Genomic DNA, 14,879 nt, shown 5'->3' with positions numbered 1-14,879 from the left:
TTTTTTTCTCTCGTTTGTTTTGTGTGTTGTTGCTGTAGTTTTTTTTCTGTTTCTATTTTTGTTGCACATTGTTCATTTTCAAAGGCGCATGCATTATACACCATTCAGGTCCACGCCTCTATGGCATTCCGTTTGTCAAATAATTATTTGGATACTTTTTCATGTTTTTTTCACCAGTTTTAGCTAAATAATCATTATTTAGAAGCTCATGTGCTAAATAAGTAATTGTTTATAAACAATGTAAAACAATTCTAAATAATTTTTTATTTACGTAAACCATTCATTATTTACCTAAACAATTCATTGTTTACGTAAATAATTCATTGTTTACGTAAATAATGATTTATTTACGTAAACAATATATATTATTTAGATTTATATTACATTGTTTATAAACAATCAGCAATGTTTCTAAATAAATCATTATTTACGTAAACAATGAATTATTTACGTAAATAATTCATTGTTTACGTAAATAATGATTTATTTACGTAAACAATATATTATTTAGACTTATAATACATTGTTTATAAACAATGAGCAATGTTTCTAAATAAATCATTATTTACGTAAACAATGAATTGTTTACGTAAACAATGAATTGTTTAGCCAAGACATTTTCCATTATTTAGGGGTTTCTAGGATTCGCTTCTGAACTAAGTTTTATGTCTTTCAGTGATTACTATAATTGAATACAAGGTCTCTCCACACACTCTTATCTTAAAATAGCTGTTGTTTGGATATTATTTTGTTTATTTTACAAGCCGAGTACGAAAATAACTGATCTCAAACACAGTCAAAGGTCAAGGTCAATTAAGGGTTTTCTCTGCCGGGAGTGTTTAGTGTTTGCATTTTCTTGCTTGAAGTTGTTGAAACACAGTATTTTCCCCTTATGTTCTCTGTTCTGTTTATGTCCCAACAACATGCCTGTCTTTCCATTTCTCTTCCTTTCATCGTTTCATTTCAAAGAGAAAAGTAAAAACAGCTGTGAACCGTTGAAAAACGGGAAACAATGCCTCCTGGAGTGACTTCCCTTGCCTTGAAAGCAAGATGGAGAAACAGCGACCGGGCAAGAAGCGAACATATTCTGAGCGATTGTTACCAGAGGAGAGGCGGCGATACCATCAGAAGATTTTGGAGAGTGATGGGAATGATCCGTATGACATTCCAACCAGGTGCTGGTCAGCAAATCCGGACGATCTGCCAGAGCTGAGTTACATCAACATCGTAAATTATTTTGTGCTTGGCAAGAACTGAGAAGAGTGCATGTTGCTGAAAGCTTACAAACGTTTGGATTCCTACCGACTTTTTGTCTCTGGCTGGGTGAGGGATGTCAAGCGCTACAGCCCTGATGGCTGTCAAAACTCTGTCATTTCTGCAAAGGTAAGAATGTGCTTTCAGTTTATAAATATAATAATGAATGAACGTGAGTGTTCTCTGTCTTGTGTTGCAGATTTCACTTGTAAGTTGCAGTTCAGGATATTGTGTTGAGGCTTTGTCTTTAATATATTCTTCGCTTTAGTTTGTATTCTGGACTACGACAAAAGCTGTAGATAGTCTTGAATATATTTATATTTTGAAATAGCTTGCAAAATATTATATTTATATATAATTATAATGAGCTTCATGTTCATATTCAGTTAAAAATCTGTTGTTTACTTTTCATTGTTAATGTTGTAAAGCACATTGACATTATGTGCGTCTTAGAGTTATATTCATTCGATTGACCTAGCTGAATGCTGATTTGTGCGATCTTCAATTTATGTTTCAGGTTCTTCATTCACAACGCCTTAATGAACCAGCACTTTCTCCTTGGACCATCGCCACTTTTGATGGCAACATACTGTCAGCACACTGTACCTGCATGGCCGGAGTTGGAGAAACCTGCATGGCCGGAGTTGGAGAAACCTGCACACACGTCCCTTCACCTTCAAGGAGTCAGCTGTTGAGTGTGTGTGACAGACCGCCATTTCTGTTTGGAATCTAACAGTGAGGGGATGCTTTGTCTGCGCAAGGACCACCCATACTTAAAAGTTAAATAGTCAAGTACCGGTACAGTGCCAGATTGTTATGACCAGTTCCTCCTACTGCGATTTCATGGTGTGGACTACTGTGGATAAAGTTATTGTCTGAGTATTGCCTGACTGTGATTTTTGGGCAATGTGTGTGGAGAAAGCTTTGAAAGTGTTCAGACTCGCAGTTTTTCCAGAGCTAGTTGGAAACTGGCTGGACAGAGAAGCTGAGCCTCTACAAGCAGTGGATGTGAACCAGGAGCAGCTGCAAACACAAGCCGTGAAACGCAGCAAGAAACAGTGACAATGCCAGACTCGCTTGCTCATGTGTGTGGGAAAACAAACATCATGTATGACTGTACACACAGAAAGTGGCCAGTAGTAAAGTTGTAAAGAGGGAGAGAAAAGAGGGCATGTAATGTTTTAAATCACAGTTCACACTCACAGAGAAGTCATTGTTCCATTTTATTCTTAAAGTAAAATCATGCACAGATGTAGGCATACATTTTGTTTAGGATCACTGACCACAATACAAAATCAAGTGCTACAAGTATAAATTATGATGCATACAGGACATTATTTTGTGATTGTTTTACATCCACTGCTGTGAATAACAAAGAATCATGAGCAGTTTGATTATCAACTTATTCAGCCAGGTATATTGTTCATTCTCCTTGTTCAATGTTTCCAGTGACACGGATTGGCTGCTTGATTTAGGGAACAAATAAGAGTGTGTGGTCCAGCGTAGTTCTGCATCAGTACAGTCAAGTAATACAGTGTTTAAATTGGCAGTGGAACTGAAAGTTAGTTTCTATTATCAACTAGTTCTGTTTTGATGACAACAAAATTGAACACACTTATTTCTGCAAAAAAGCGCACAGGTCTATTTATCATAATGAATAGTTAATGACTCACATGCCCACAGTATGTTATTTCAATTTTGAACATTTAGTGAAAGTGTTCTTCTCTTCACTTTGGCTTGATACCTGCAATACTGGTAGTGGTATGTTCAGTGTTGCTTGAAGTTGCATGTTATTGGTAGTTTAAATGTGTGCTCGCATTTCAAGTGTAGGCCATTTAATTTTGCAATGCTCCTGATCTTGTTTCCTGTGTAGAGCTTTTTTGAGGTTAATCAGCATAATTCAACCTTTGTCAGTTGTGTCAATACATGTCACATTTATGCAAAATGATTTCAAAGTGTATGTTAATGTGGTGTGTGTGTGTGTGTGTGTGTGTGTGTGATAGAAAGAGTGAAATCTGCTCTTGAAATGGAAGGAAATAGCAGCAGGTCAGATCATATACACATGATACATGTATGTGTATTCAAATTCAAGATTCCATCCAGTGAAAACATAACAGAAAAACTGTTGCTACTGCTCATGTGAGACACCTGCATCAGAATTAGATACAATACACCACAGTTTAATTAACACATTCTTTAAACAATGCCTTTATCTTCAAATTCAAGATTCCGTCCAGTGAAAACATAATAACAGAAAGACTATTGCTACTGCTCATGAGAGACATCAGAATCAGATACAAGACACCACAGTTCAGGGGTGTTGCTAGACATTTTTATGTTGGGACATTTGGCCAAAACTGTCAGAATGCTTTAGGACATTTTGAAAAAATTTCGGCCATTATTTTGGCTCATCGAAAGTCACCGCAACATTGAAGCACAAGAGGTAATCATTGTCTTAGGAACACAGAACATATGTTGCATACTGCAACTGAAACAATCAGCTTTGTTGATTTAAGTAAAACACAAAGACACCAATTCTTTAAAACTTTTTCAAACCTTTAACTTTAATGTTTTGAAAGTAAAACAATAAAACTCTTCCAATCTTGACAAGCCTTTCAGTTGGAAATATGACTGGTAAAACACCAATAAAACATAAACACACTCTGACACCGTCACATAACATTGTGATTTTATCCATTGTTTTGAAGGTTTCCTGATACACGAGCACATCTATGGATCTGGCATGGTCTTTGCTAGCGAGGTGGTCAGTTAATGCTGAAATTTTGGCAACCTCCCCTGGTGAAAATATTTTTACATCCACCGTTCTTGCACAGTTTGCAAAACATGGACCCACCCTCATAGCTAAGCCATGGGTGTAGGCCTAGGGTGAGCCAATTTGCTTGAAAACCACGATTTGGATGTCGCTTTTCAATCTCAGCAGATGTCGATACGCCGGTGAATGTGACTGTCCGCTGCTAAGCTTGTGTCGTCTGCTTCCATCGACTCGACAACACTACCCCTATCACTCACACTGTCCACGTTCGCGGTGTTGCTGTTATTTTTTTCAGAAGCACCTACCTTGGCGAAGGGTAGCACACCGTGGCCACTGATCAATTGAGTTTTTTTCTTCTTTTTTGGTTGCGACATGATGTTCGGCGAACGCAAACGCTGAGCCTGAGCGGTCCGCAGAAAGTGTGGTTTCCCTTGTCGAAACCACTCTGGCAGCTATAGTTTTTGTCAATGGCTTGCGCTCAAAACACTGATGTTTCGTTCTTGGTATTCACGAAGAAAATAAACGCCAGTCAGTTGTCTAAGTACATCGGCAGCAGTTTTATCAATCAATCAATCAATGACGCTTATATCGCGCATATTCCGTGGGTACAGTTCTAGGCGCTCTGCAGTAATGCCGTGTGAGATGAAATTTTATACGGCCAGTAATTGCAGCCATTTCGGCGCATATTTACCTTTCACGGCCTATTATTCCAAGTCACACGGGTATAGGTAGACAATTATTAACCGGCTGTGCCTAAGCAATTTTGCCAGGAAAGACCCTTTTGTCAATCGTGGGATCTTTAACGTGCACACCCAATGTAGTGTACACGGGGGGGGAGTTCGGACACCGAAGAGAGTCTGCACACAAAGTTGACTCTGAAATAAATTTCCGCCGAACCTGGGATCGAACTCACGCTGACAGCGGCCAACTGAATGCAAATCCAGCGCGCTACAAACTGAGCTATATCCCCGCCCAAAAGCCTGACCAATAAAAAACCCGGACAAACCTTGGCCGATTCAGACGAATACTCTTCGGACATTTGGCCGATAAGTACATGAAAGTTTCGGCCAAAGTAAAAAAAAAATCGGCGATTCGCCGAAGGGCCGATCCAAACGACACCCCTGGAGTTTAATTAACATATTCTTTAGTCTAAACAATGCCTTCAGTTTGAACACTAGGCTGTGCAAACATTGACAAGCCCAGATGATAAAGTGACTATTTTGTCCAGTGTTACCACTTCTTCCTCTTCCCTTGCAAACAAAAGATCAGTCAGAATATCAGAGTTCAAAATTGTGTACTTTCCCCAAAGAATACCGATAACTCGCTCAACATAAATTCTCAGATTAGCTAGTTTGCGTGTTGACTATCTCATAAGCTGTAAGCTGACTCTTCTTTCTTGTAAAGGCAGGGATTTTCACTTGTGCACCTCTCATAGCCACTAGTTCATTAATGTCAAATCCCCTGTCGGCCAAAATGACATCATTTTGTACAATATTGTCTAGATACCCACTATTTGCAGTGATGTGCTTGTCACTTGAAAGCCCACCCCACCCTTTAGAAATAAAAGAAATATGGCCTTGAGGTGTAATTGATATTAGGTATTTAATTTATGGTGCACAAAATTGGTATTACTATCGTTAACAGTTATACAGGGTTTTAAAACTATCGTTAACTGTTATACTTATATATAGAGTTTCAAAACTATCGTTATCTGTTATATATAGTTTCAAAACTATCGTTAACTGTTAAATAGAGTTTTGAAACTATCGTTAACTGTTATATAGAGTTTTGAAACTATCGTTATCTGTTATATAGAGTTTCAAAACTATCGTTAACTGTTAAATAGAGTTTCGAAACTATCGTTAACTGTTATTTAGAGTTATAATATATAAATAGCGCGTTTGTGCGCGCTATTGCTAAAACTATGAATAACAGATAACGAGGGTTTCGCAAAACGGCGGCATGGTGCGCGCAAGTGATATTACTATCGTTAACTGTTATATAGAGTTTCTAAAAATAGCGATGGCGTGGTCGGATGTTTTGATGCCGGCAAAATGGCTGCTGAACGTTTCGTTCGAGCAGAGACATGTCTCTGGTTCGAGCGAATTTGCACTAAATTACTACAACATGATTTAGTAGATCAGGGATCGCGTTTACGCACGATTTTTGCGTATTTGACGCATTTTAAAAGTCGTTGGCGCGTTTTTTTTCGCCGCGCCGCGTAAGCCATACGCAAAAATATTGTAACTTTTTCTTGTCTTCACGCAGCGCTTTTGCTCTGACTTAATAATCACCCGATCCTGAAACTGACTATAGGGCTCGAGAAGTGACGACACACATGAAATCTGCGCGTCAAAACTAAAGTCTGTTTCTTTTTGCATCGAAGTATCGCAAACGAACGTAACGAGGGTATTACCAGATAATGTCTTGTCGGATAATGAAACAGACATTAGCTGCTCCAGACCTGTTTACCCCCCAAAATGAAAATCAGGAATGCAGCTGGTACTTTTCCGTAATTTGAGGCATCTTTGAGTAATCTTTTTTATCAACCATAAACCAGCTCGAAAACGATTAAGCGACACGTTTATTTGCGCGCTACCATGCAAAACAAGTACAAAATTGATAACCATGTTTAACAGTATTGTACTACACACACAGAAGCTCGATGACACACACACACAAACACACGACACCTGATATATAATATGCAAGTTAACTAAGACAAGTTTACTTTATGAGTGTTTATCTAACAAAAAAACCAACACCACAGTATTCAGGGGCGGAGCAAGAGAGCTAGAGGGGGGGGGGGGGGGGGGGGGGGGGGTACAACCTGTGGTCCAGGGGTTGGGGGGGGGGGGGATCTGGCTGAAGAATTTTAGCTATTTTATAAACAATTTGTAGCTTATCCTTGATTTTAAACATGATAAATTGGTGTCAGCAGCCACTCATTATTTCTTTTAAAGTTAGTATTAAATAATGGCAATTTATCTTCATTGATATCTGCTCCAGACAACAACAACAATTTCACAAACAGAAAATGTCTAGTTTTTTCCCCACAGACTGAATTTTTGTTGTTTTTTTTGGTTGCTTTTTTGACAGCAAGGGGGGGGGGGGGGTCCGGAACCCCTGTAACATCCCCCACCGTGCCCCACCCCTGGACTATTTACAGTCACTTGAAGATGCATGTGAACAAAACCACCTTACATTCTGTCACATCAGACATCCTGCATTAAAACCAGTCATAATAACTCTCTCCAGAAGCTACCTTTAATTTTAGAGGACCGATTCGTTTATTTCATTTAAACATTTTGTTGTAAGTTTTTCGATTCAAAGAACTGTGATCTTTGCTATTTTGGAGAAATATTAATGGAGATCAGTTTTAGACTCAGAAAGACTTGAATTTCGGCAACAGCCAAGTAACTGATGAGCGCGACCATACTCGACCTACATCTATGTCTCTGGCGCGACTGACCGAAGTGAGAGATCGGTTCGCAGGTCGAGATTCTGTGGAAGTAGAGAGTCAAATAAACTCGATGCGAAGCAGGCTCATGTTTTGCCAAACATAATTTCGTGTTTTTGTTTGTTTCCATGTTCATTTGTGTACTGCATTTTGTTAAAACTAATGCTGCGTCTAACCTCGGGACACGTGCCGCGACGTGACTCGTAACTGACTAGCTTTGTTGTTGCACTGATCTCAAGTTGATCACCAAAATGAATGTGGTTCGCTCTTCTTAAACTTCACCAGACACCGCCACTTGACTTAATAGTTTTGCCGATATTTCTGTACAACTTTCGCTTTTTTGGTTGGCATTTCGTCCCCACAGAGATCGGCCCTATATTACCCTTCGGACCAATGTCGATCTCAAATCCGCGGAATCCGACAAATAGCTTGCTGTGCACATGCGCAGAAAAGGCTGTTTCGGTCAGCCTTGAAATCACAGCCCTGGTGACTACCACAATTTCGACTTCGAATTTCCACGCAAGAAAAAGGTTCTCTCGACCGGAATTTCCGGAATTTTCGGTAGTATTCCGTAATACCGGAATTTAGACCCCAAATCCGTAATAATTCCGGACAATCCGGGAGGGTAAACAGGTCTGCTGCTCTCCCATCTCGCGCTTCCAAAAGGCGGAAAGTGTGTCTAGTCGTATTATAGAGCGGGAAACAAACTCGCAAGGCCCGAAGGTTGGAGACAGCAGGGGTGTTATTCGACAGGCGTGCGCGGAGTTCGACAGGAAAACTCGCCGTATTTAGGTAAGGAGTGTCTTTAAGTCTTTCGTGCGTGTTTTGTTTGTGTCTGTACGTGTGTTCGTAGTACGCAAAAATATTGGTCCGTGACGCTTTTTTTTCGTTTCGTTGCGTATGACTTACGCGTTTTTTAAAAAGCTAGCGCGATCCCTGGTAGATCATATTCAACTAACTGTCGTCTGATAAGTCCATCATTTCGCTGCTTCGTTTAATCAAGTAATCAAATCTTCGTTACAGCTAGGACGCTTCCTGTTTTCACAGAAATATTGGTCAGTGTCAGCTTGACCCGTTCTAGCTACCGCGCTGTGTGCGGGTCAGTTTGTACACATACGGCTGGCATGCATGCAGTGGGCAACGGTACACGATGCGAAAGCATGCAGTGTTTTCCAAAACGCGCCTTGGGGGATGTCACTCGGGAAACACGTTGTTTTGTGTTTGTTTTGAAAAAACCCCACTGTTTTGTGTAATGCGTCATGGTCTTTTCCGCGAATATTCAGTAGGCCTACCGTCTTCAAACCGCACACGTGGAAAACGGTACGGCCGAAAGTACAAATGATAAAGCTAATATTAAACAAACTCAACAATGATTTGAGAAGACGACAACAGAAGAACGGTCACTAACTAAATAATGTTGTAGTTTTTTAAATTATGTTTCTAGTTAAAATGTACATTTCGTAGCAAAAAGACAGTTTTGCAATGGCATTTCAGGGTTTTCCCATTTGGGAACGATACCAACGCGCTTTTGATAAAACTATCGTTAGCTGTTATATAGAGTTTCTGAAACTCTATATAACAGATAACGATAGTTTCGAAACTCTACATAACAGTTAACGATAGTAATATCAATTTGGCGCACCATATTAATTGTATTGTTGTGCTTGTAGTTAGACCAGGTGAGTGCACTAGCGCTATAGCATCAACACTGGAGGGTCTCTCAATGAATATATTTCAAAACAGTCAATAATGGACACTACTCTGTTCCATGGATAGGGAAGGAACTGTGGCGGTATACTTGTCTTTATACTTTGCCTGTCTGGCCAGAAAACAAGTGGCTGCAGTCTGTGGTAGTGGTACATGATATGCACAGTCTCGTGAAAAACTTTGCTGGCAGATGTTCTTGACACAGAAAAGATGTATGCCAGGTGTTGCAGAGGTGTGTTAAGGCGTATATATGCATGAATGAGAGCTTGAAACTGTGTCAGTGCTCTGCGCGAGTGTGTTGGCAAATGCGATGCAAGAAAATCGGGGATATAGCTCAGTTGGTAGCGTGCTGGATTTGTATTCAGTTGGCCGTTGTCAGCGCGAGTTCGATCCCAGGTTCGGCGGAAATTTATTTCAGAGTCAACTTTGTGTGCAGACTCTCTTCGGTGTCCGAACTCCCCCCCCCCCCCCCCCCCCGTACACTACATTGGGTGTGCACGTTAAAGATCCCACGATTGACAAAAGGGTCTTTCCTGGCAAAATTGCTTAGCCACATTTAATAATTGTCTACCTATACCCGTGTGACTTGGAATAATAGGCCGTGAAAGGTAAATATGCGCCGAAATGGCTGCAATCTACTGGCCGTATAAAATTTCATCTCACACGGCATCACTGCAGAGCGCCTAGAACTGTACCCACGGAATATGCGCGATATAAGCCTCATTGATTGATTGATTGATTGATTGAAAATCAAATAATGTAACAAGTGTGAAGAAATTAGAAATCCCAGTAAAATATCGTACAGTATCGTCATTGTCCCTCAAAGATTCAAGTGTCATTTTTTTCTTGGCAAGTTCGTCTTTAAGTTCCCGAGTTTCTAGCACCAGCCTGTTAAGTTCATCCCGTAGCTGCTTTTCTTCATCTTTAGAAATACAGGCAAAATTGTCATAGGTTTCAGTCTGGCAATAAGTACCGCCACAGTCACCTCTCTCGGGAAGAGGAGCAGCCAGTTCTGCTGTATCCGAAGTACCTTCACCGTCGCCATCACCAGCATCCTCTGCTAAATTAGGGTGAGGAGGACAAGGAGTTGACTCACTCCCCCACAAGCTTCTTCCTCTCCTTCAGTCCTTGAGTCTCTGGTATCGTCCTTGTTGGCTGTCAGGCTGTGTCGCTGCACCATACCCAAGTTTCAAAGTAGGCGTCCAGCTCGGACTGTTTACTTCCCACAGATGGTTGCCCTGCAGAAAAAATCAAAGGCAAATGTATTGTAAATTATGGATTGGGAGTTATTTTAAAAATAAGTCACCCAAACAAAATGAATGAGTAAATCTAGACACAGATCTACCCTTTAAAACTGAACTATGAAGTTGTATCATCAACAATGACCATTTAGTGTTCAAATAAATTCTGATTATCAAATCCAAGTATTTCACACATGGCATTCTCACAAGTCATTGTTTTGGGCAACCATGATAAGTTGTTACAGGCAGACCCACGCTCTGTCCTACGAAATCCCCCACTCCAGGACAGCCTACAGGCAGAAAACATTCTTCCCGCGCACCATTCCAGAGTGAAACCGCCTGCCTGTAGAAACTGCCACAGCGCCATCCCTGGCATCCTTTCAGGCCAGGCTGGCAACTCTCCACTGACCCATCATCCCCCCCCCCCTACCCCCAACCTCCCCCCCCTGAACTTCACCCCTGACCAAGCAATAGACCGGAACCACCATCACCCAAGTGTAGCAGATTCATCACCATGCTGATGTTGGCTACCTATCACTAAGAAGAAGAAGAAGAAGAAGACTCACTCAGTCATAGACTGCACTCGGTGCAGGACTGACCGACTGTCCGCACACTACCATTACAACACAGCTTGCATAAAACACAGACTAACCAAGGCAGGTGAACAAAAGCATGAGTACTTACCATTGACAAAATGATCAGAGCACACGTAATAATCTCCTAGCTGTTGATTCAAAGTTGAAATTCTTCAGCTGAAGCTGTGCCAACCATTCTCGCCGGCGTCGTGCAGTCAAATCCCTTGTCTCTTTGCCCTTTCCGTTGACAACAAAGAAAAGAATCTTCTGTCCCTATCTCTATCTTGTCTGTTATGGCAATGTTTAACACTACAACTAGAGACCATGTCGATAAATGCGAGAGATTCAGAGTGCAGATTTCGCGTGTTGCCTTCTCGCGAGTTCCGCCGGAATGCATGGGGCAAGGCCGGACAACTCTGCACACGACTGTGTGACGTCATCGCGTCAGAGCTCATACCAAGTTGTGGTGTGTTGTGTAACCTACAGATAACAAAAAGTTTAATCATGCAGTAAGAGAAATGGAAAGAGAAACAAACAGTTTTTGTTGAGACAGAACAGAACACTTAGGACGGAAAACTTTTTTTCAACAACTTCCAGGGAGAGAATGCAAACACTAAACACTCCCGGTCATGACCTTGACCTTTTGTTTGTTTTCGCATTCAGTTCTTTTCGTACGGCAATTTCAGCTTGTAAAATAAACAAATTTACGAACATTTTCTGATAAATAATGTTTGGAGATACCTTGTATTGAATTATAGTATATACACAAAGAAAAAAAATGAAGCTTAGAAGTCAATTCTTGATTCCCCTAAATAATGAAAACTGCTTTCCCTAAACAATGAATTGTTTACGTAAATAATTCATTGTTTACGTAAATAATGATTTATTTAGAAACATTGCTCATTGTTTATAAACAATGTAATATAAGTCTAAATAATATATTGTTTACGTAAATAAATCATTATTTACGTAAACAATGAATTATTTACATAAATAATTCATTGTTTACGTAAATAATGATTTATTTAGAAACATTGCTGATTGTTTATAAACAATGTAATATAAGTCTAAATAATATATTGTTTACGTAAATAAATCATTATTTACGTAAACAATGAATTATTTACGTAAACAATGAATTGTTTAGGTAAATAATGAATGGTTTACGTAAATAAAAAATTATTTAGAATTGTTTTACATTGTTTATAAACAATTACTTATTTAGCACATGAGCTTCTAAATAATGATTATTTAGCTAAAACTGGTGAAAAAAACATGAAAAAGTATTCAAATAATTATTTGACAAACGGAATGCCATACGCCTCAGTGCAACCAATCAAAATGCGAGATTCGGAAACAAATCGCTGCATATAATTTCAATTTCAAGCATGAACTGTTATCAATCGTGCATTGTGATTGGGTTATTTCTGCTATTAAGACATACTGTCAATCTTTAATGTGATATGTCTGAGCGTATAGTAGTTAAATTGTGACCCTCCACCACGAAATGAGTCGCATGTCACCTCGCCGCGGTTCTGCGCTAGTCCGGGGAGTGTCTGGTAACAGTGTGAGAATCACCTTAGTCACAGGCTTATAACTCAAACAGTTTTTGCTCTTTTCTAAAACGGTTTTCACCATTGGATAGAGCATAAAAAACTCTCTAGGAAAATGTAAACAATATGAACATCATGCAAAGGTGACATGCGACTCATTCCGTGGTGGAGGCTCACAATTTATATTAAAAGTCCTACGTTTTTTTGCCATTAAGGACTTGAGTGTTTGTCCGCTTTTAGTGTCTCTCTGAGTGTGAATCCCTAATAATGACTTTTATAATAGACTCGCGAATCGTTGATGCTTCAGCATGGTGGCTATCATGAAGCGTTGTCTATCATTGATGTGACATTTTTCACTGAGCATTACGTTTCGGCGGGTGAATGGTCGGCAATGTCAACATTTCATGATCCTAGAGATAATGATTTTGCCACTTCGACATTGTTTGTGGAAAAGCTTTTGTTTTACGGCTTAACTGAATTGAAATGTGGGTCACTGTTGGAGCATCGAAAGTGTGAAATCAAGAGGTTGTGCGTGTGTGGCTGATTGATTATAGGGTGTGTTTCCAAAGTATACTGTTGAATCAGGTGGTTTTTTTCTCAGTCAGTCATCGTTAGGTGTGTCCAGTCATGTGGTTGTCATTGGGGTAGTGGTGGTGGGGTGTACAGGATATTTTAGGACACACACACACGCACGCACGCACGCACGCACGCGCACACACGCACACACACACACACACACACACACACCCACACACACACACACAGGTTAACTATAAACGCGGATTACACAAACAACAGAAAACGACTTCCAGAGCTTTCCGAGTTGACAACACAATGCGAGACAAAACAACAACAACAACAACAACAACAACAACAACAACAACAACAACAAAGGAGACATCTTTCTTGGCTCTGTTTCATACTCCCCACCCCCACCCCCACCCCCATCCCCACCCCCTACACACACAAAACATTTGGAATGAGGAGGAGAAGTTTTAAAGACGGATTACACAAAACAGCAGAGTACGACATTGAAGCTTTCTGGGTTGCCAACCAAGGTAAGACTGTGCCTCTTCACTTGGCGCGGCAGTCGTAGAGCTGTCAGACCCGGCTTGATAAATTTCCCCCTTTTAACCTTTGGAGGAGAACACTATAAACCCCAACCATGCCTTCAGCCCCACTCTTTCTCTCCCTCTCTCGTTCTCTTGTTTTGGAGAGGTTCAAATGACAACGACGGTGTGACCAGAACGAGAACTGCGCGTCACTGCAACATCGGTGCATATCACACAAAGTACGCGCTCTTTGTCTGTCTGTGTGTCTGTGTGTCTATCTTAGTGTGTGTGTGTGTGTGTGTCTGTCTGTCTGTGTGTGTCTGTCTGTCTGTCTGTCTGCCTGCCTGCCAGCCTCTCTCTCTCTCTCTCTCTCTCTCTCTCTCTCTCTCTCTCTCTCTCTCTCTCTCTCTCTCTCTCTCTCTCTCTCTCCGTCTCTAGTCTATCTTTGGAAAGTATGAAAGTGTGTCTAGAGTTTCGCCATGGACAATGGCAAAAGTATAATTCAACGCTTTTATGCGATGGCTTCAGTCGAGTAAAACTATAGCTTGCCTGGATTATATAACCAAACAAGGCACCATGCACATGAATAAAATTTAAACAATGTGCTACAGCTTTCGGTGTTGAGAGCGCTAAAGTGTGCACACAATACGTTGCCAGTTGAGTGGGTCAAGTATTGACTAGCCTCGATGGTGGGACTCATTCCGATCTCAATTAATCCTTCTTGGTTGTAATTATGCACGCGAAGTTGCAAAGTTTTCATTCATGCGCCATTGCTTTTTCGCAGCGCTACTAGTTTGCTAGTGTAAGTTGAAACCAGGCAAAGGAATACAGTTAAAATTCGTTTTCTTTCTTCGGTATACATGTCAGTAGTTACTAGGGCCAAGCTGTTCGCATAGTAGCCTAAGCTAAGTAATAATCATGAATGGACACAGGTGATCGGTAGTTGGTAGAGCACTGTACTTGTGACACGTGGGTCACGAGTTCAAATACGGGCCGGGACGGACACAGGTCATCGTCATACTGAGCAGACTCAAAGAAGGTATCCATTTCCCACCCCTGCTCTACTGGTGACGCAAGTCGAGCTGTGCAGCCAAAACTGAAGTCTCCATTTTAAAGGCTCTAAATTATCTCGTTTGCCCCCATACCCTACCGTGCCTTGCCTTCGTCTTCTCTAGTCAGTCCTGTCAGCTCACTGCATGCTGGAGCTAAACCTTTTTCGCTTCTTTTTACATTCACTACCAGTGTAGGGGTTTTCTGTGTGTGT

At 40.7% G+C, this 14,879-nt stretch overlaps 1 long non-coding RNA gene across 1 annotated transcript; it reads left to right on the top strand.

The window, feature by feature from the left end:
• Positions 1 to 548: 548 nt before the first annotated feature.
• Positions 549 to 3,202, top strand: LOC138962263 (uncharacterized). The gene is made up of 2 exons (XR_011454459.1): positions 549 to 1,383; positions 1,772 to 3,202. It is a non-coding gene; the product is annotated as an uncharacterized lncRNA (long non-coding RNA).
• Positions 3,203 to 14,879: the final 11,677 nt, after the last annotated feature.

The sequence above is a fragment of the Littorina saxatilis genome, linkage group LG3 (genome assembly GCF_037325665.1).
Source record: "Littorina saxatilis isolate snail1 linkage group LG3, US_GU_Lsax_2.0, whole genome shotgun sequence".
Classification (NCBI taxonomy): domain Eukaryota; kingdom Metazoa; phylum Mollusca; class Gastropoda; order Littorinimorpha; family Littorinidae; genus Littorina; species Littorina saxatilis.
This window is presented reverse-complemented; position numbering and strand designations above follow the sequence as displayed.